The sequence below is a fragment of the Rhinolophus hipposideros genome (genome assembly GCF_964194185.1).
Source record: "Rhinolophus hipposideros genome assembly, chromosome: 18".
In the NCBI taxonomy this organism is placed as follows: domain Eukaryota; kingdom Metazoa; phylum Chordata; class Mammalia; order Chiroptera; family Rhinolophidae; genus Rhinolophus; species Rhinolophus hipposideros.
The window spans coordinates 48,677,392-48,700,465 of record NC_138064.1 but is presented as its reverse complement, the minus strand read 5'-3'; the positions used below and the strand labels follow the sequence as shown (position 1 = coordinate 48,700,465).

Sequence of the window (23,074 nt, the reverse complement as noted above, 5' to 3'; positions counted from 1 at the left end):
GTCTGTCTGTGAAAAAGAGAAGGAAAATGTAATACAGATACTGCTCAGACTCACTGCAAGTAATAATATACTTGAAAGCACCATGTCACGTGTGAGCATTAATACCTTAAAGTTACACAGCCATTTCGTGCATCTTTACATCTATCATATTGGTGCAAGATGGCATTATGATTGGTTTGTGTCACCAAGATGGGTTCTTGAAGAATTCAACTGTCAGGCAGACATTTAGTGTCTGTTCTGTGCTAGGCACTGTTTAGGTATAAGGCTACAACAATAGGCCAGAAATTGTTCTGTCCTTGTGGGTCATAAATAAATACATATTATGATACGAGGTAGTCGTAGGTGCCGTAAAGAAGATTCAGGCAAGAGAATAAGGTAGGGGTGTGGGGAAGGGACTGGGGAAAGCCTTTAAGGAAATAATGTTAGAACAGAGACCTTGTGGATTTGGGGAGGTGGGACCAATTTTTAGTGTCTAGTGGACTATGGAAAAGGGTTTGGATTTTATTCTGAGAAAATTTAAAAAACTGTTGGAGGATTTTGAACAAAGGGGAGCGAAGTAATTTATGTTCATTTAAAAGTGATCATTCTCTTTTTTCCCTTCTTCCTAAACAATTCTGTGCTGCATTCATTAGGGTGGGACACTCACAGTGTGAGGAGGCAGTGTGGGAGTTGTCACGGCCCAGAGCAGCCTGTGTGGGCCCGGGGAGGAGGAGAAGGGTGTCCTGGGACGGAGTGTCCATAGTGGGAGGGCACAGCAGCGGTCCCAGGAGTCAGAGCCCAGGCCGGGTGAAGGCAGGACGTTTCTGAGCCGGTGGTGTGACAGCTCCATCAAGGTGAGGGCAGAGTCCAGAGGGGAGAGCAGGCCGCGCGGCGAGTCAGAGCCCAGGCCGTCCCCACCATGTGGAAGGGGTGTTCTGGAGTGGGGTGTGAGGACTTAGTCACAGTAGCATATTGATCTGAATCTTCTCATCTTCATGATTTTCTTGTAGTTATCTGGACCGTCCTTGTGTTTAGCATTTGAGGATAATGTTGCAACAGATTGGCAACTAACTCTTAGGTGGCTCGGAGGAAAAGTTCTGTGTACTGTATTGTACTGTACTGGACCGCAATTTGTTTCAAAACTGAGAAAAAAGAGGACAGTATCAGCCTGGCTCCTGAACTTGGGAATGGATTGTCGGGTGGTGAGAGGGAAAGCCTGGCGACCAGGGAGGTGGTGGCTGCAGCAGCCTAGTCTGGGCTCTGTGGCCGTGGTGTGGGCGGTGGGCTTCGGAGGCCGGAGGGCCAGATTGGGTTTATTTTCCAAGGGGAGCTGACTGGATTTACTGATGGGATGTGAGATGAGAGTCAAGGATAGCTTCTTGGTTTTTTTAAGGTTTGAGGAACTGGGAAAAGATGTCATTAAATGATGTCACAAATTCATTTTAAAAAAATAGGGTTAGTCAGAAGACTTGGTTTCTAGTCTTAGCTCATCCCTTGAGAGGGCGTGGGAACTTTTGTCTTGACATTTGGGCTCTTGATTGCGTCATGTGGACAGCATGGGATATAAAATCTTCACAGTGGGGCCAAAGGGCATTTTAGCCACACCAAGTCTTGCTTTTAACAAGACACGTTATTGTCTCTTGAGACACTTTGTTGAAGAGCTGGAGAAATGTTCATGTAATTGCAAACCTAGATACTTTTAACACCTACTCTCCAAAAGTATTAATGAATTAATCACTAATTTCCAAAGAGCTCGTTAGTGGTGAAATGAAATACTTTGTTTTTGGTCCTATTTTGTTAAATGTTTTTATCACTGACTTGGATGAAGACATAGATCACTTGGTTATCAAATTAGTATCTGTAGGGATACTGTATCCTGCCCTTTGTGGGAGGATACAGTTGTGATTTTATAGAAGTCTTGCTTGAATGAAACCACACATCGTTGTTCCTGATGAATAACTTCAGTTAACTTCCTAATGTGCCTACTTCATGGTGGACTTTCCAATAGGACTCACAGGATTATTGGGTATTAAATGGTACTAGGTGTGAAAACGAGGCATGATGCCTGACGGGTATACCCGAAAAACGGGAGTGGCACTCCTCCCCACGCTGAATGTGTGCCAGCCTTGCTTCTTCATGCTGCGCACTGATTTGTTTTTCAGTTGTGAGTCGTTTGATCAAACTTTTAAGGAAAGACGGTTTGAATCCTTCCAAAAATTTGTTTCTGTTTATTTTTGAGTTGGCATTTCTTATCTTGAGAACAGCTTCCTTAGGTGAAGTTTTCAGCATTAGCTAGATTTCCACTGAGGGAAAAGTGTGAGTGCTGTGTCCTCAAATCGTTACTGTGAAAGATACAGATCGAATACACATAATATGTCTTTCCTCTTCTTGGAAATTAATGTGCCATTTCCACTCTGTCCTTAACGTAATCATTCTAAAGGCAAGAAGCACTGTTCTCCTCTGTTCTGTGTGAGTGTGTAGCATCTTGTACACTTTGGTGCTGAGTAAGTTACATTGTGCACAACTGAGAAGAAAGCCTTCATTGTTTGTAAGGTCTGAGCACTGCCAGTGTTATCTTATTTGCATTAAGACCCAGCCCTTGAAGGAGCAGCAGACTGTCTGCAGTGCCTCAAATAGGGTATAAGGCAGGGTTTCAGAGAAATTTCTCTGCTGTTGTGCCTTGTGGTTTGAAGTTCAAAATGTTCAGGAGGAAGTCGTTTCTGCCTGCTATTTTCTAACGTTGGCGGCGGTAATGCAGACTTCAGCACGTGTCACTGTCTGTGTTCACAGAAGGCTTCACCTTCATTTCGTTCTGAATTTTGTCATGGAAGTGTTAGTGTATACTTTTCTCTAGTGTTCTTTTTTCCGTCCTAGCATAAAATTTCAGTTTTTATGTAAATGTACATATTTTACTGTTTCTTTTCATAGGTCATTTCTTTTTTTTGTAATTTTTTTTGTAATTTTTTTTTTTCATTGGGGAAGGGGAACAGGACTTTTATTGGGGAACAGTGTGTACTTCCAGGACTTTTTTCCAAGTCAAGTTGTTGTCCTTTCAATCTTAGTTGTGGAGGGTGCCGTTCAGCTTCAAGTTGTTGTCCTTTCAGTCTTAGTTGTGGAGGGCGCAGCTCAGCTCCAGGGCCAGTTGCTGTTGTTAGTTGCAGGGAGCGCAGCCCAGGAGTTGAACCCGCAACTTTGTTGTTGAGAGGACGCACTCCAACCAACTGAGGCAGCTCAGCTCAAGGTGCCGTGTTCAATCTTAGTTTCAGGGGGCGCTGCCCACCATCCCTTGCAGGACTTGAGAAGTCGAACCGGCAACCTTGTGGTTGAGAGCCCAGTAGCCCATGTGGGAGTCGAACTGGCAGCCTTCGGAGTTAGGAGCATGGAGCTCTAACTGCCTGAGCCACCGGGCCGGCCCTATTTGCCTTCTCTTAATGATCAGTGATGCTGAGCGGCTTTTCATGTGCTTGTCGTTTGTATACTGTTGGAGAAATACCTATTCAAGGCCGCTGCCCAGTTTTTAATCGAATTGTCATGTTGTTGTTAAATTGTGTTTGTTATATATTCTAGATGCTGGACCTTTACAGATACATGATTTGTTAACATTTTCTCTTCTCTAGTTTGTTTTTCACTTTCTTGACAATGCCTGTTGGTGCAGAAAGCTTTTTAGTTTTGGTGGAGTAAATTGGTATGTTTTTTCTTTTGTTGCACGAGCTTTTGTTTGTCATCTAAAGACCTGTTGCCAGATTCAAGGTCCTGAATCTTTACCCATGTGTTTTATTCTTAGAGTTTTATGGTTTTAATTCTTATATTAGGTATTGATCCATTTTGAATTAATTTTTGTGTATGGAGTGAGGTATGAGTCCAACTAAAGGTTTTTGGAATGTGGATACCCAGTTGCCCAGCACCATTTATTGAGGAGACTTACTTTTCCATTGAATGGTCTTGGTTCTGCAAACTTTTACTTTTGTGTACATGAACATAGGTTATATGGAATTAACTTTGAAAGAGGAACTGTATATGAAAAGGTATTTGAGGGTCAGGCTCTGGCTTTGATGGTAAATAAATTAGTACTGATTTCATTTTGGCCTTTTATAAGATATATTTTGTTTCCCTGTTGTTAGTTCAGTATTGTGCAAGTGGGTTTACTGGTTGCCTTTTCTGAAAATTTGTAGTTTATACTGTAATTTATTCTCAAGGTAATTATTAATATATTTTTAAAAATGAGAAAAACGGGGTGGCCGGATGGCTCAGTTGGTTAGAGCACAAGCTCTGAACTACAGGGTTTATAGTTCCATTCCCACATGGGCCAGTGAGCTGTGTTCTCCACAACTGGATTGAAGACAACAAGCTGCTGCTGAGCCACTAGAGGGGGGGCCAGATGGCTCAGTTGGTTAGAGCGCGAGCTCTCAACAACAAGGTTGCTGGTTCAATTCCCGCATGGGATGCTGGGCTGTGCCCCCTGCAACTAAAGATTGAAAATGGCGACTGGACTTGGAGCTGAGCTGTGCCCTCCACAACTAGATTGAAGGACAACAACTTGGAGCTGATGGGCACTGGAGAAACACACTGTTCCCCAATATTCCCCAATAAAATTAAAAAACAACAACAAACCACTAAAGAAATTATATTGATAAACTTGCTTTGTTTTGTTTAGCATAAACGTTTTAAATATGTAACTCTGTATCTCCTTTTTTTTTCCCCAAGTGATTAAATTGGCAAAATTTTTGTGTTAGCGTAATTAAGGGAATTAAGGTGAGAGATGCTGAGCAAAATGTGAATGTTAGCTTCCAAGGTTTATTCTTGTATCTTGTTTAGGGATATGTGTGGGTGTTTGTTATTGTGAGTGAGAAAAAGTGTGTGTGTGTGTGTGTGTGTGTGCGTGCATGTGTTTTAAAGCATTGATACTGCTTTTACTCTTTTGAAAATTAATTTGTCTTAAATACACAGCAAAACCAACGTTGCAGCTCAAAAGAAAATGCAAATATTTTAAGATTTGATGAACTGGACTACTAGAAAAAGACCTTGATTATTTGGAAAAATAACTGGAAAAAAATTTAAAAAGCTGCTTATGTTTTTTTCTCTTCCCTATTCATTTACTAGAACAACAGTACCCTTAAGAGTGAACGTTTAAAGTAAAAACTAAAGCTTCTTAATCATTAATGTTTCTCAAATACGTTTTAAAAAATGTAGAAGAGAGGCGAGAAAGGTAATTTTAAAAAGCTTAATAATCTTGCCAATAAGTTTTAAAAACATGTTCATAAAACCATGAATACTCGGAGGCCGTTGTATCGAAATCCCTATGTTCTGAGTGACTAATGTGTAATAGTAGATAATTCTATTTTGATTGTAACTCTTTGCTGTATTAAAAAGGACATTTGCAGTGATGAAAAGTTGTGAGTCTTCCATTAGCATGTGTAGAAGTTTAAAACATATTAGTTACATTTCCACAGAAATGAGAGATATGTAAAGGGTGATAATATGAAATATTGAGTAAGTCAAGCAATTTTTTATATACGACAAATTTCATTTTCGCTCTTTTGTATTTGTGTTTGTTTTACTTGGGATGTTACTTGTTGGCTTACTTGAAAATATTGCCTGGGTTTTTTTCTTGAAAACGTGAATTTTACTTGTGTATGTAGGTTAATGTTTTATAAACTGGCTTGTAATCATTTGATTTGTGACTGTTTTTGGAGCACAGTGTGTAGTTAAAAACTGGACATGTGACGTACTGATACCTCACTGCTCTCCAGTGCCAGGATTTTATTCTGGGGCTAGTGGCAGAGACTGAAGGACATTGTCCTTGCACCCAGGAATTATATGTATTCTGGAGCGCCCGAGTTCTGTTTTGGAGAGGGTTAGAATTTTTACTCAACATTTTCAAAGGAGGTAGGAGGAGCATGTCTCAAAAAAAGGTTAATTAAGTTGAAGATTAATTATGCTAGTATATTGACAACTGAAGGGTAAACTAAAAGTAAGGTTAGTAAAAGTTCTGTGCTATTAAGGATATGACAGGAGTATGTAAAAGGCTCAAGTGCTGAATGACATTTCTGAGTATTCAAATAGCTTTAATTAAAGAACTTGGTATAGGACAGTGATTCTTCAGTGTTTTGCCCTGGGAACTCTTTCAGACTCTCAAAAATTATTGCGAAGACCAACAAGCTTTTTAAAAGCTGTTTATATTATCAATTGATACTGTGTTAGACATAAAATAGAGAAACTTAGAAAAAGTTAATCAACTCATTTAATAGAACAACAGTAGACCCATTGCCTGTAAACATAACTAGCATATTTTTAAATGCCAAAATAGGTATATTTTTCAAAACAAAAAATTAGAAGAATGACATTGTTTTATATTTTTGTAAATCTCATTAATATCTGACTTAATAGAAGTAAATTCTTATGCTTCTGCCTTCAGTCTGTTGCAATATGTTATTTTGGCTGAAATATGTGAAAAAAATCTTTAAACCCATCCTGTGTCCTTGCATTAACTGTATTCTGTAAAACAACAGCTTCGTTCTTTTAAAATAACTTTTATTTTTCGATTACAATTGACACAATATTATTAGTTTTAGGTATATAGCATAACTTTTATTTTTCGATTACAGTTGACATACAGTATTATTAGTTTTAGGTGTACAGCATAGTGATTAGACATTTATATGATTTAAGAAGTCTAGTACCCATCTGACACCATACATAGTTATTGCAATATTATTGACTATATTCCTTTTGCTATGCTTTACACATTTCATTCATTTTTAGAATGTGTCTGCCAGGTACCCAAGTTGGAATAACCATGGCTTGTCTTGTCAGTCAAACAAAAGTGTTCCATGCAAAAAGGAGCTAGTTCTGCTCACAACTAAAACAATTAACGGCACAAGTGTTTTACACACACACACACACACACACACACACACACACACTCACTCTGTATGCAGCAGAAGTTACTTCCTATTTTATCAGGCAGAATATGTACTTAGGGTTGATATTTAATAAAATTAATATATTTCACTGCTTCGTCAAGAACATTCAAATGAAACCGGCACTATATTTTTTTATTTTTTATTTATTTACTTTTTAAATATATTTTTTTTAATTGGGGAAAGGGAACAGGACTTTATTGGAGAACAGTGTGTACTTCCAGGATTTTTTTCCAAGTCAAGTTGTTGTCCTTTCAATCTTAGTTGCGGAGGGCGCAGCTCAGCTCCAGGTCCAGTTATCATTGTTAGTTGCAGGGGGCACAGCCCACCATCCCTTGCAGGAATCAAACTGGCAAACTTTGTGGTTTAGAGGACACGCTCCAACCAACTGAGCCATCCGGGAGCTCAGTGGCAGCTCAGCTCAAGGTGCTATGTTCAATCTTAGTTGCAGGGAGCGGAGCCCACCATCCCTTGTGGGACTAGAGGAGTTGAACTGGCAACCTTGTGGTTGAGAGCCCACTGGCCCATGTGGGAATCGAACCGGTAGCTTTCGGCTTTAGGAGCATGGAGCTCCAACCGCCTGAGCCACCGGGCTGGCCCCAAACTGGCACTATCTTTAAATTAAGTCCTGATGTTGGTATAATTACCAATAATGCAGTTTGGGGCCACTGCCTTGGTTGGTGCTAACGTACCAGCACTTTTACCCACTGTTGCTTTTACATGGTTAGTGCAAATGTCAACACAGTGAGAAAGACAAATCATATCTTGATATCATGAAAATCATTTTGATCTCATGGATTTCATGATATTCGTGAACCATATTTGGAGAATTACTGGGAGGAATGGACACTCCCATTATGGAATTGCTGTGACAACTCTTCCTTCCCCCAGAAAAAAAGGTAGAGAATCAAATCAAAGTCTACTTTTCAGATATAATGGAGAAGAGGAGGAAATGTTTATGACTTTACTATTACTCATTTTCATTTAAGCATCATGTGACTGTCCTGTGAATTAGTTAATTCCTATGGTTTATTTGCAAATGAGGTAACCAGATCCTGAGGTTAAATAGTGGCCGGTGGGCTGGAACTAAGCTTGGTGAGATGGAGTCCATTTGCTTTTCCTTCCCTTAGCCATGATTACTGCTAGGTGGATCCTGGAATGAGAGGAGTCTGATCGCAGGTCGGATTGACTATTGCTCTATCCGCGTACCGCCTGTGGACTTACATCGGTTTCTTCTTTATCTTGTCATTAACCTTGTGCTATTAGGAATAATAGGAATCTTGGGGCGGCCGGATGGCTCAGTGGCATAGAGCGCGAGCTCTTAACAACAAGGTTGCTGGTTCAGTTCCTGCATGGGATGGTGGGCTGTGCCCCCTGCAAAAACTGAGATTGAAGGACAGTGACTTGACTTGGAGCTGATGGGCCCTGGAAAAACACACTGTTCCCCAATTAAAAAAAAAAAAAAAAGGAATCTTGACTAGAAGGATGCTTCATGGAAACAACTGGTATTTTATTGATCTTTGATATCATTTGTGAAGTTGGAATAAGGTCAAGGAATAAAATATTGCCAAAGCTGAAAGTCAGGAACCTAGTTTATCTGGTGGGCTCTCTGGCTTTGGAATATTTGTACTGGTTGGCTGTTGAAGCACTTACTTACCATGGAGGGTAGGTAGTACCGCTGAATAAATATTATGCTTTGTCCTGTTCTTCCAAGTCACCTGTTCTACTAGTAGATAGACTATAGAGGTTAATGCTCCTTTCCTGTCCTTTCTGAACAGTAATTTGAGAGACAGTTTCCACTGCTTATAGTACTCTTTCCTTTCAAGTTCAAAGGAATACTTTTAAGATTACCTAAAACATGTCTTTTCATTTAATCCCCATTTTGCTTTGTGTGAAAAGACTAGGAGTTTCAGGATACCAACTAAATTTCAGAAAAATTTTAATGACGCCTGTCTATATTTTGAACATGGGGTAGGAGGAAAATGATCATAGAATCTCAGAATTAACAAAAATTTGTTATGCAGTATATTAGAATCATGCCAAATACAGGTAACCTGGATTTTTATTATTTGTGTTCTCTGAGAAGAGTTCTAAACTTGTGAAAGCAATGAAAATACAGATGTGTACTGTTTAGAATTATATAACACTGCAAGGGACGTAAGGGGTCCTCTGCTCAAGGGGCTTTAGAACTTTGAAACAGAAGGTCCTTTTCTTTAGTTGAAATCGTATCCAGGAGCCCAATGTTTAAAGCATAAAAGGCAAATGGTTGAAATAGTCGTGGGTCTGGGATTCTCCTGGTTGCTGGTAGGTTCTGTTTCCACTGCTGTGAGCCCGTGGGTAATAGTAATAAACACCATTAGTGTGTATTGAGTGTTCATTCTGGGCCAGGGATTAATGCACTTTATATGCATAATTTCAGTTTGAAAACCACTCATCTATTTTAGCTTCTGCGTTTTATCTCTGAAGAAACAGGCCCAGAGAGCTTAAATCACTTGTCCAGGGTTTTTCGTAGTTAGAGTTATTAAAATCCTATTAGTCAGTTTAGCTAATGGCATGTGTGGTGTGTTACTTTTCCAGATGTGAAAATAATATGTGTTCATTGCAAGAAAATTTGAATTTACAAAGGAGTGTAAAAGGGAAAAAATACTTGACTAACTAGAAATTGATAATATTTTGGTATTGATCTTTCTAGTTTCCTTTGTAACTGTTTCTTTATTAGAAGAGTTATATACCCACTGTTGACGTAAGAAATGTCCAAACCTGTAGGGAAGCAAAATCTCAACAGATTGAGCAAATGCTCTGGAAAATGGCGTTTTGCAACGTATTTTATATATTAGCATCAAAGGAGGAGGGTTACATGAAATCCATTGGTGGTAGATTAAGGGGTTGGAGAAAATAAAGGGGAGGATGTCTGGGATTGGATAAAAAGTAAATTGGAGAGACTGATACTTCTCTTTCATTGGTGGGTATAGGATAGTTAATAATTAGCATTTTATAGCTTATAGAGATGGTAATCAGGAGACAAGAACAACACTGAAGGGTTCTGTGGTTTCCTGCTCTGGTGGGGTGGGTTGTGCCCTGAAGGGTCTAGAAAAAGGAATAACTGACATTCCAAGGGTGGTACCTTAGATGCAAAAAGACAATAGACAGGCTCACTTAAGGTAAAGATTGACCTTTGTTAGGGAAACTACAGGCCAAAGATGTGACTTAATGGCCACGACCCACTTTTAGTTAGAAATTTTAATGTTCATATCATATATACATATATATATATATGTACACACGTATATGTATATATGTGTATATACTTATATGTATACATATACATACATATATGTATATATATAAACATTTCCAAATTGATCTTTGGAAGGTTTGGCTAGTTTATACTTTCACAAGTCATGTTATTAAACTCTTGTGAGTTGTGGGCAGTGCAGATAAAACAAATAGATGTCATTTTAATTCACATTTGCTTAATTATTAATGAGGTCAAACTTTATATTATTAGCTGTTTCTATTTTTTCATTTATAAATTTCCAGATCCTTTGCCTGTTTTTCTATTTGGGTTTTTTCCCCTCTTTTTAAACAAGTCTACCTTGTGCTGCTGTGAGTGGCCGGAAGCCGGCGAGAGCTGCCTGAGCTGCTGTGAGAGGACGACCGGTGACCAGCGACCGACGGCCTCAGCCGGGAGGAGCGCAAGGCTCATAATACCAGCATGGGCCAGGGATCTGTGGCCTACACAACTAGACTGAGAAACAACGGCTTGCACCGGAGTGGAGGGAGGCGGAAGGAGGGGTTTAAAAAAAAAGTTCAAGAAACACACATTCATGTGACTCTCCATTCTGCACCTCCTCCCACACCCACAATCCCTGTCATATATGTTGGCATTTTTCCCTCAGGTTTAAAAAGATCATTAATTTTTGCAGAAAGACGTTTTAACCTTTTTATCTTGCAGTGTATATAATGTCTGGTTATCTCTGCTTTTGAGAAGTTATCAGCCACTGACCACAATTGCCTGCTTCCATTAATTCGTTAGGTGTTCCAAAATGTTAATATCGTCATTTCATCATTTTTTTCTTTATTTCCTGGAATATTTTGTAGAGAAGCTTCCCTGTATCAACTGTTTGGATGTTTCAGGTGCAGTTTGTATAGGAAAGTCAGTATACATGCTTGATTTTTTTCCTCTTATTTAGTGGATTCAAACTAGTTGACTGTCTTCTTCCAATGACTTAAATCATTACTTAGGGATTTCAACATGTTTATGTATTATTTTGCTTATTGGTGCATACATCGTTCCGTCTATGCCAGCAGTAGCTCTTGCAGCATTGCTAATGGTCAGTGACAGAGCTGGCCCCACTTGTGGGACCTCCGCTCCCGCACATGCACGCGGGAGCTGAGCCACGGACTCGGGCGTGCCTAGAAGAGATGCAGAGCTCACTGAAGATTCCTGGGGAGTGTTGTTAATTAATTTGTTTTTGATCAGCACAATAAATAAATGATGAACTATTTCTTCAGTGTGCTAGGGATATAGTAGATTAATGCTCTGGGGAAAATACATACTCTGGTGACATGATAGTCCTCTGGTGAATGTACTAGTTTAGGCATTAGTGAACAGAATGCTGTGTACCTGGAGTCTGTAAGATAAAAATCTTGCCTTCAATGGGCCAAAAACCAACCATGGAGGCATCAAGTGGGGCTGAATTACGTGAGTTTTTGGGTAGAGAAGGGACCATTTCCTGAAAGAGTAATTGAAAATGGAGCTCAGAAATGTCTGTTTAATGCTTTAAGATAGAATTAAGTTTATTAAGATTTGGGAGACTGTACTTCTAATTCTTCTAATTAGATGTGATAAAATAATGCGATGGTTAAAATGGCAACCTATCCTCCAATGAAATCTGCAGGAAAGAAATCTCTTGGTTGTGAAGTTGAAAGGCTCCAGAATTTTAATCTCGGGGGTTTCTGATCTTTGAAGAAGCAACTTCTCTGGCTTCCTCCCCTGAGGTGATGGCTGTTAGCATTTACTAGGGGTAAAGAGAGGAACCAGTGGTACCTTTTTTTGGGAAACCCAAATACCTCTTTTATCATTTGGTGGAGGCATCACTCAGTGAGCTCTGAAAAATCCATACCGTAATTCGTGGTGCAAACCTGGGTCCATGTTACTTCTAACAAGGATTTCAACTCTCTCAAGTTGGAGACTTAGCAAGGTCATTGTCGGCACCTTGGGCTGTCCTGAATGATTGGACACATTCTCAGTAAAGGTTCTGATGAAATTACTTTAACCCTGCCAAAGTGGACTTGAAGTTCACAGCTTTAGTCTTTCCCTTTTCGCTGGCTTTTCCCCTGTTCAAAACCCAAGAATCTTTGTTTCCTTCCTGCCTTACCCTGTAGTTACTACTTTTGTTCTCTTCATTGCCTTGGCAAGGATAATCGGATGGATACCTTTTACAGGATTTATAATGTTTCAGTTCTTATATTGGGGGATGGGCCCACTATTGTTTGCTTTATTATTGTGTTATTTAACTTGGAAGTGTATACGAGGTGGGAGCCTAAAATATAGTGAATGTTTAAATAAAAAAAAGTTATTATAGTGAAAGACATGTTGCCGTTAATCCCCCTCAAGATACTCCCCATTGCTTTGAACACACTTACCCCATGGTTCTTGCCACTTTCTGAAGCAGTTCTGGAGTCCTCTTTTGTGAGTGTCTTTAGTTGCGCTGTCGTGGCTGCTTTAGTGTCCTGAATCATTTTGACTTTGGGGAAGAGCCAGAAGTTGCAGGGTGCCAGAGCCCGTGAATAAGGTGGATGAGGACACATTGTAATGTGTTTTTCTTTGGTAGAAATTGCCATGTACCAGAAGCAATGTGTGACACAGAGCATTGTCATGATGGATGATTTACATCACAGTTTAAAACACACCTTCTCTCAACTGTAGCTCACACCCAACTGACTGCACTGAACAAGTTGAAACTTGTCACACTGTTACTAAGGTTTGATGCGCCGCTTCCTGTATTGCAGGTCCCTGCCTTTCCTTTGATTGGCACTTGGCAGCAGCCTTCACCATAGTTTGTGATCATACCTCGTACTATACATACTCTTTTGCATATAGCAGATATTACATATTTTTTAGAGAATAGACTTCGTTTATAACGCACTGGAGAAATTAGGACAGAAGACCTCCCGTTTGTAAATTGAAGATGATGACAGATATTCTCTGTTTGCCTGGGATAATTGTGAGGAACAACCCAGGTGAATTTTGCAAGCTGTAAGGGGCTATCCAAATGTAGGGAGATTTTGGTAATTACAATGATAATAGGTGCAAAAAAGCTTTGACTCCTCAAGGGTGACACAAATAATCCTACCTGGAAAGTCAGAATGTTACCGTAGTTTGCTGTGTATAATGTGCTCTTATATATAATGTGTACCTACATTTTTTGGCCCAAACTTTCAGGGAAAATATCTTTCATTTTAGTTTTTAATTCAAATTTTTATTTGTGTATGTTTAGGTACTTGTTGTTTTGTTAATTACAGAGGAGTTCTAGCATTCATTTTTTTAACATGGTACAAGGAATTTTATGTAACAAATAATTGCAAAACACAAGAACAGATACAAGGTACAAGAAATATTATGTACCGGAAATAAATTTATGATATATATGCAGCAGAAGGCCAAGAACTCTTCATTGTTGCAAGTTCATTGTAAGTTCAACAAAACCTATTATCGTATTTCAGGATAGTATTTTGCATATGGATATTGTTACTGATTTCTAGGGCTACACTTTTAAGTCATAAGCATAAATATTATAAAATAATTAAAAATATATAGACATGGAATTAGTACTACCCATATATAATGGGAATTCTTATTTTTCCTCACAAATTTGGGCAATAAAGTGCGCATCACACACGGCGAAATACGGTACACTGTCAGGAATTAGAGCCTCTACAATAAATACAGAGTGTGCTTCTCTACCCACTGTGAGGTTTTCTTCATGCTTCCTGCAGGTCTTGAGTGATATTCTGCCTCTGCGCGCCTTTTCTTTGTAACCAGACGCAGGGGTGTGAGCACCGAGAGATTTGTTCTGACCCTGAGGGCCACTTGCTTGAGGTTTGCGTCTCCCTAGGCCATGTTTCACCACCCCTCCCTTTCTGTTTCTTGTTACTTCTCTGCGCTTCGTGACTCTCACATCCTTTAGCTGTCTTTTAATATTCCTTCGTTAGTTAGAGTCCTCTTCGTCTGGTTTGGCTAACTGAACTGTGTCCCCTAATCTTTTTTGGGCTTTTGATTCTGTTTTTATTGTAACTTGAAACAGTTTCTTCTTTCTCTACCTCTCTCCCTTGTCTTCAGAGCATTTTCTCCCATTTCTTTCCTTTTTTTTTCCCCCTTCTTCTAGCATTAGAGCTTATAAAACTTGCCAGTTACAAAGCAACTCCTGAGTACAAGGCCATCCAGCAGTTAGGGCACAAGCGGGTGGCACTGGCCCTGGCTGGGACAGAGGTGTAACCGGCTGAATAGGAAAGGAAAAGTGACAGCAGAGGAGCAGAGCAGAGTGGAGATGGGGAGCATCAGTGAGGTGAGTCTGTGGTGGTAGGAGAGGCAATAGAGAGCCGCCTGTGGTTAGTGAGGGTGGGGTTTAGGGTCCCACAAAGACAGTGTGGGTGTCGTCCTTAGTCGTTCAGGCCGAGCCAGGAGCTTCTCAAAACACACTCACCGCCTAGGAAAGAGAAGTGAAGAAAATTGTATTAATTTACACAAAACTGATATCTGCAGGTAAATACAAAAGTGGGAAAATATCATTGGACCAGTAGTTTTGGTTGTATTATTTTTATATGGCGCAGTAGCTCCAAAAGAGCAGCTTCTTACTGAAAATTTTTTTTTTAAATTACATGTATTTTACATACCATAAAACTCACCCATTAAAAGTATAGAATTCAGTGATTTTTACTATATCACATAGTAGTGCCACCATCTCTGTTACTTAATTCAAGAACATTTTCATCACCCTCTAAAGAAACGCTTATGTTAATATAGCGGTTGCTCCCCATTCTCCCCCCGCAACTTCTGGGGTCCACCAATCTACTTTCTCTCTTTCTGGATTTACTTATTTTGGGAATTTCGCAGAACATTTTACCTTTTGTATCTGGCTTTCACTTGGGGTAATGTTTTTAAGTTCATCCCCTTTATAGCATGTATCAGTACTTCATTCTTTTAAAAATTAAAAAAAAAATTTTTTTTGGCAAAATACACATAACATAAAATTTATCATTTTAACCATTTTTTTACATTTAAAAGCAATAGTTATTGTATAAATATAAGCACATTCACAGAAGCCAGTAAGTCCATCACCCAATAGAGCAAATTGTTTTCATTTTCTGTTTTACCTTCCACTTGTCCATATGCATATACTCATGTAATATTTGCAAGTAGTAAACATAGCCTGTAATTGTGGATTTTCCTTTTTACACTTAACAATATGTTAAGCATTTTGTGTGGTGCTGCATAATCTTCATAGTGATGACTTTAATATGGCCGTTTACCTGTACTGCTAAAGGAAAGTGTGAATAAGTCAGATTTTGAAGAGAACAGACACAGTTAACAAATTTAGAATTCTTTTGCCCTAAACTTCACTTGTTGCTTTTATTCAACAACCGTATATTGCATGCACTGTACTGGCCTAGAACGAACCATCTTAACCGTTTTTACGTATGCAGTTAAGTACATTCACATTCTGCATCCGATTTCTAGAACTCTTCATCTTGCAAATGTGAAACTCTGCCCATTAAACAACTCCCTATTCCCCTCTCTCTCCAGACTCTGGCAACCACCATTCCACTTCCTGTCTCTCTGAGTTGGACTACTCCAGGTACCAGATATAGGTAGAATCATACAGTGTTTGTTTTTTTGTGCTTGGCTTGTTTCACTTAGCCTATGTCCTGAAGATCCATGCTGTAGCATGTGTCAGAATTCATTGCTTTATGGCTGAATATGTTTCATTGCACAGACATACCACAGTTGGTTTGTACATTCACTGATGCATTATTTGGGTTGTTTCTACTTTTTGGCTATTGTAAGTGGTGCTGCTATGAGCAATCATGTACAAGAATTTGTTTGAGTACCTGCTTTCAGTTATTTTGGTTATATGCCCAGGGGTGGAATTTCCGGGTCATGGGGCAATTCTGTTTGACGTTTTGAGTGACTGCCAAACTTTTTCTCAGTGACTAAGCCACTTTACATTCCCACTGAAACATAAGCGTTTTAGTTTTTCCACATCTTTTACAACACTTATTTTTTATATTTTTGATGATAACCAGTCTACTGGGTATGAAGGAGAGCCTTGTGTTTTATATTTGTATTCTCCTAATGACTAATAATGTTAATCATTTCATGTTTTTGTTGGCTATTTTTATATCTTCTTTGGAGAAAGGTCTTTTCAAGGCCCTTGCTCATCTTTTAATTGGGTTATTTGTCTTTTTGTTGATTTATAAGAGTTCTTTATATATTTTGGATAGTAGACCTATATCAGACATATGATTTGTAAATATTTTTCCCATTCTATAGATTGTCTTTTTATTTTCTTGGTAATGTCCTTTGATGCATAAAATAGCTGTTTACTTTTATTGCAGCTTATAGTCGACTAAAGCAGTTACGCTGGGTCATACCCTGTGCAGGGCCAAACCTTTCCTAGAGTGTGGGTCTCTGATGGAAACGAATAGAGGGCACCTCTTTCTGGCCTGTGCTATGTGGAAAGGCTGAAGCAGTTGACATAAATATTGTGTTTGTAGAAAGGTGGGTTTGGCTTTTTAAACTGCAACAAAACTTAGTTTTTTACGTTCCTGTTCATTTCACTTAAGGTTTGAGGAGGCTTATGATTGATGTGCCAAAATGGAGAAGTCTTAAGTGGATAAAAATTAGGATCAAGGGAAAAATAAGTAGAGTGAAGATTGTGGAGGAGAATGTCATTGGATATTTCTAGATGGAAAGGAAGTGCATAGCAGTTAGTGTAGGATTATGGGTGATATAAAATTTTCTTTTTTATGACTTTCTACTTTGTTTACATTTAACATGTATTACTTAGGAAAGAGATTACAATAAATATTACTAAAATTACTACAATATTACTAAAATTCTGAACGTATCTGTCAGATTTGCCGATTTTGCCATTCTGATAGATACTGTGATCCGTTCTCATGGTTTTATCTGCTACCTGTATTTGTTTCAGTCCTTTTCTCTTCCCTGAATTTCAGTTGCTCCAGCTGCTGTGGTGCCCCCTCCTCTCGTCCCCCGAGGGCACCTTCCAGCTTCGTCACCCAGCGTCTTCACACTTGGCATTACTGTTCTCTCAGCTGCACAGTTTGCCTTTTCCTATCTGTCCTACTAGGACTCATCCCAGAGGCCCCAATCCTCGCCCCGCTGCCAGGGGAAGATGTACCTGAATTACTGCTCCCTCTCTGCTGACTGCGTCCTTCCCGCCTCTGCCTGGCTCTCGCTGTGCTGACTGCCGCATTCATGGCGTTCTGTCTTCTCTTGAACTGGATGAGGACACACTGGCTTCTTCATTTTGTCCCCAGGCCTAGGAGCGTATGTGTGCAGGGCTGGCACCAATTCCTGTCTGTGAAATGAATAATGAAGGTCTATACTGTCACGAAGTGTGAACTGCTAGATGTGGGCTGGATCACGCCTGCCGTGTGTTCATGAGCCTCATGGTGCTTGGCTACCTGGGGCATTTCCTGTAAGAACCCCTCTTTCCATATCTGGAAAAATTTGACTGGCCACCCTGCACCTGCATTCTTGCGCAATGGCTGTCCCCTGGACCTGGCTGTGGTTGACGGTTTGCCAGAGTCCCACCCTTCTCCTCTTACCAGAGGCCTGCTTTACTCCTGTTACCTGCTATCCCCTTGGGACACTTGGGATTGGATTCCCCGTCTAGAGGAAGGGCATACTGCATGCCTACAACCGGATCTGTCTGTCTCCACTTTGTCTTTTGGTCGAAGGCGGGAGCGGTTTGAGCTTGGTTTCTGGTATGTTTCTGCAGTTCTGTTTTCCTATGAGGCTGATGGAGGACAGAGCCTTAAACTTTCCTACGCACATATACAACTGAAATCTACACAAAGGGCCCATGAGTTGACTATCCAAGTATGTTAGCAGAGTGACTGTCCTGATGACATAGGCTCACATAAAATGAAACATTTAGTTATGGGAAAGTTTATCATTCTGAAGTTCGTAAATTACTATGTAAAGTTTTTGACATGTCATCTGTATATTGATGCATGGTTTGTTAAGATAAACTTCTTACCATCAGCAAACGTTTATGGACTGCCTAGAGAAATCTTTAATTCCTTTATGAAATTAAAATGGAATTTTGTTACTTATGTATGGGGTTTTAAGGCAGTAAATCAATTGTGTTCTTAGTATGACCATATGCAAAATTTGTGGACTCATTTATGGCCATGGTCCATAAATTCATGTTACATTTTCACAGGGGACTGATCACAAAACCCCAAAGCAAAATACTTTGTAGGAATTGAAGGCTTTCTTCAGGGTGGTAATGGAATCAGTTTTTTGTTTTTGAAACTTGACTCTGCAGCAGTGTGTACTGAGGATTAGAGAAGTGTGAGAAGTAGGGGCAGAAATGGTGAGGCTCCAATGAGAATGAGTGATTAGGGAGAGAGACATTTTACCTGTTCTTGTATGATGGTGTTACAAGTCATCTAAGTATAATATTTAGGTTAATTATGAAACTCCTTTTCAGATAAAAGCGAGTGACTGCTGGGAATACTATGGCTGACAGTATCTTCTTAACTACTGTGCAGACTGAAGAAAGGGTCAGATACGCTGATGGTTCTTTGGGAATAGAATCTTCTGGTTGAATAAGTAGAAACTCATGATTACCCCTTTCTGCCCTCTGACACGCTCAAAATATCGACGTCAGGTGCTTTACGTACTACAGAAGAAGTGATCCTGCCAGTAGGAAGTGTTTATGTCGACCACCAAACTGAGACCAGCCTTGTGGTGAAAAAGCACAAGATACTGTCTGGATTTCAGTCCTGAGATTCACCACTTCCCCTCTCTTTGCTTCAGTTTGTTCAGCGGTACCTGGGAATTGCAAAAGTATTTACCTCCAAGGATTGTTGTCTAAAGCAAATAAATTCTTACACGTAATGTTTACAACAGTGTCTGGTATTAATTAGTACTTAGTGCACAGTGCTTCTGATGTTGCTATTACTCTTTATTAACAGAGAGATTCACAAATAAGAATTCTTCAGAGTGAAATTTCTGTTACCTTATATGTAATTATTGGAAGTTAGAAAGCTTCAAAAACAGAAGAATACTGTTTGGCTTCAAATCACAGTAAGAATTTTGCATTATAGCTTTTTAGGTGGTCTTCAGAATGAAGATAAAAGTTAGTACAATTAAATTAAAGTCAATACATGTCCACCATTCTTTAAGATAGCCCCCTGCCCGTCGGTTGCCCTAAATAGAAGTTGTAGTATATAATAGTTTTAGTATAAACAGCATGTTTACACATTGGAACGGTCGGCTTGGGTTTTCCAGAGCTCTCTGAAGGCAGAGTCCTATGAACGCTTGGGAGGTGAAATGAGAGTAGGAGAGCTAAGGAAATGTTCAGGTGCCACCTCAGTCTGTTTCACATTTGGTTATTGGCAAAAGGAGAATAGGATTTGTTTCTAGTGTATGTTTTTATTCCTTGTGGTGCAGAATTAACTTTCTATGAAAACAGTGTCATAAATTGTTATGACCTCCAGTTGGAGCAACAGAAGCTCTAACCCCAGACGTGGAACTGTGGGATGTATTTTGGCACGTCAGGGGATAAGCCTGCACTTACAGTAGTGTAGCTGCTGCTTGTATTTGTCAAGGCCTTCAACTTGGGCAGGTGCTTTGCAAAGCACTTCTGCATGTACTGTCTGGTGTCATCCTCACTGCAGTCTTGTGAGGTAGGTATTCTTACTGTATTCTGTTTCTGTAACTGGTGGTTAGGGATAGTAAGCGATTTGCATTGTAGGAGCTTTGATTCGAGTCCAGGCAGTCAGCCAGAGCCCATATGCTTATTCACCATGGTACATCTCACTTCATTATTACATTTTTACGATTATAAAAGATAAAGTATACATTCTGGTTATAAAATGTATATTTATAGTCAAATGTAGGAAATCAGAATGTAGACATAAGAACAAAACCTACCCATATCCTTACTTGTCACACAACCACTTTCAATATAAGTTCATCTGGATTCTGTATTTACATCATAGTTATATTTATTAGCGACTTCAGCAAGGCACTGCTAAAGTATGTTTTTGTTACTTTTGTCAAGTATTTTTTTCCTGTATAAAAGTAGAATATAAAAAGTAAGATTTAAATAATATTTGGAAACAAAAGGAGAGAGTACATATGCTTATGTCAATTGCTGAATGGATGGCAGTGGTGGGTGCGGGTGGGAACAGGAGGCTTTTTTCACCTGCTTGTCCTCGTTTGTGGGACTCGGTCACCAACCCAACAGACTGAGTTCTGGAGTAAACCACTTATTTATTATACATTGGAAATTGTTCGATTCTATATGCCCTTTTTTGGCTTACTATTTGTTGATCTTTTTTGAAGGATCACGGAATTCTTTTTTAACAATAAGGCTTTCTTATTACATGAAGAAAAGCCTCTTTGTATCCAAACACGGCAGATGGAACGGCATTTGTACCTCTAAATTTTTCAGTAGTAAGACTACTAAAATAGCACTAAAATTAATTTCTTTAGTTGAACACCCCCCCACACACACCCTTATTGGGGGAATCATAATTATTGGGGAAATCATAATTAATTTAAGTCTCCCTCCAAGGTAGTTATTATCCCGTTTCCATTGTAAAATCTGACCCTTAAACTAAAACCGCCTTTTGAGCTGAGACCTTTGTGTTTGCAGGCTATGTTCAGTTGTAACTGCCTGATACTCAGTCTCTTTCTCCACTAAGCAGAGTTGCAAAATAAGAGGAAAAAGATCGTATCTCCTTTTTAGAACTAGGGTGGCGTGGTAATTTGACACCTGGCCATAAATGTGAGTTTGCATTTCCGTAATCAGTTTGTAAGTTTGTGTTCAAACATTTCTTTTTTCAGTATTGTAGCCCTATCTCCCCCTTCTTGGTATTATTTTACATAAATGCTCCTGTGATAGTGTTTTAGTTCTGAGATATATGCCATTTGCTCCTCCTTTTCTTCTTAAAAGTTATTCTTAAAAAAAAAAATTATTCTCAAGTTAGGGATGTATCCAACATTAAAATAGATTACAGATAAAGACATTTGTAATCAAGTATCTTGGTTAAATGGTTTTCCAGCTGAAGGTGGCATCTTGCCAACTGGAGGGGAGGGGCAGTTAGCCAAATAAGTCTTTCTATATGACTGTTTTCTTCTTTGTTCAGGCAGAATAATATCCTGGTACTGTAAGGGTAGAAAACGCCTCTCCTCTTTCTTTCATGAGATTTTAAAAGAACATTGTGTGCCTCGTTTAAAAGAGTCGATCAGAAGATGTGGTGTAGTTTCTTAAGTTTAAAAATTTCTACTTAAACAGTTTAGTTCTTTCTAGCGATATCAGAAATGGTTATACAGTATGTACCATTTGCAGTAATTTCATAGTTATTAATGTTCTGAAACTATTTATGGTGTATTTTAGTCAATATATTTAAAGGCACGAAGAGTATAGAGATAGATGACCTGTCACAGCCTCATTAAGTGCTTTAAAAGCCTCTTGCCCTGCAAAATGAAAAATGACAATACTGAAGTGCAAACTAAAGAAAAGACTTCCAGAAGAATTCTTATTGTTACCCATGGATTTAAAAAATACATAAAATATAAATCTTAAAGAAAAAAGCATTTTTCTTATTTTTGGTACCCCTGTTTTGTTGGCTCCCTGAACATGTTGAAAGGGAACAGAGTATGCTACCTCAAAATACGCCACTTTGGCAAAAATATTGTTTTGAGCTGAAGGTAATTTGCTGTCTGCCCTCTTACTTTCTGTCTGAAAGCAGGACATAAATTTACACGTGTAAAAGTTTTTCCCTTTCCCATACCTGGAAGAGGAGAGTGACTCTTCTCTGCATAAAATATCTTACCAAACAACCCTTATTTACTACTCTACATATCCTAGTCACCTTCTCACAAATCCTCCCAACCGCATACCCACAGAAGCCCCAAACTCCTTTCCTTTGTTTATTTAGCCTCTTCTCCATACTTTACCTTTCGTATCGTATATAAACCCCACATTCTACCCGTCCTTTTGAGTTACTCATCCCTGAATTTTCCTGTGTGTATGAGTATCGTATGTGTAAATAAATATTTTTCTTTTGTTAATCTGTTGTATGTCAGTTTGATTTGCAGGTCCCAGTCCCTGAACTTAAGAGGGTAGGTGAGTTTTTTTCCTACAGTGTGTGTCATCTTCTTTTTGGGTAATTCAGCACTGACTCTCCCCCAAATTATACAAAAGAGTTAAAATAACAGAAGAATGATGAGGAGAGCATACTTTATCTGGAAGAAACTTTTTATTTCTTAAAGTTATTTTTCCAGAATAAACTAAATATTAATTTCTTTTAATGGTTTTTTGTATACTGCTGTGATAGAATAACAGGCAGCAGGATTTTTGTTATTTTCCCCATCCAAGGCTTTAGAATCCCAGAGAATATGCTTTAGGCACTTGACCTAAAGCATTTTGTGCAACAGTTATTTATTGCCACAGTCTAGACACTACTAGAGTCTAGACTGGAGTGATATTTTATATATTTTTTAATTAGGTCAAGGATTTTCTATAGCTATGTGGTAGTAGTTTGGTTTTAAAAATATATACTTGCTGATTTATTTCTAGTCTAGGAAAGCTTTTAGTTTTTCTTTCAGCAAACAGGTGTCCCTGGTCTCTGGGGATCTGTAGGCAGGATATAGTAGTAATTACTAATAATTGCTGGGACCCAGTAAGCTGAGTCCAGGGGAGTCCTGAGGTGCCCAGGCTGGATTGCTCTATATATCATTAGTCTCTGGACTCCTATATTCACAATGCTAAAATGAAAGGATAGACCAAATATTTTGGTTTTTCGATTTGTCTTACCATTAGTTTTTCAGTTTTTCTTACCATTGGTTATGTAAGCATTAGGATATTACTTAATGAGAAATGAAGGGTTAAGACACAACTCAG

At 39.0% G+C, this 23,074-nt stretch overlaps 1 protein-coding gene across 18 annotated transcripts in view; it reads left to right on the top strand.

Moving 5' to 3' along the window:
- The window catches only part of SRPK2 (SRSF protein kinase 2), a 214,460-nt gene that overhangs the window by 39,746 nt on the left and 151,640 nt on the right, over positions 1 to 23,074 (top strand). For 2 of the 18 annotated variants that reach the window (XM_081079979.1, XM_081079976.1), the window contains exon 3: positions 15,709 to 15,760. The exons of the other annotated variants lie outside the window; for them this stretch is intronic. The gene's annotated coding sequence lies outside the window, so the exon portion shown is untranslated. The remainder of the gene's footprint in view (positions 1 to 15,708; positions 15,761 to 23,074) is intronic. 18 annotated transcript variants of the gene reach the window in all.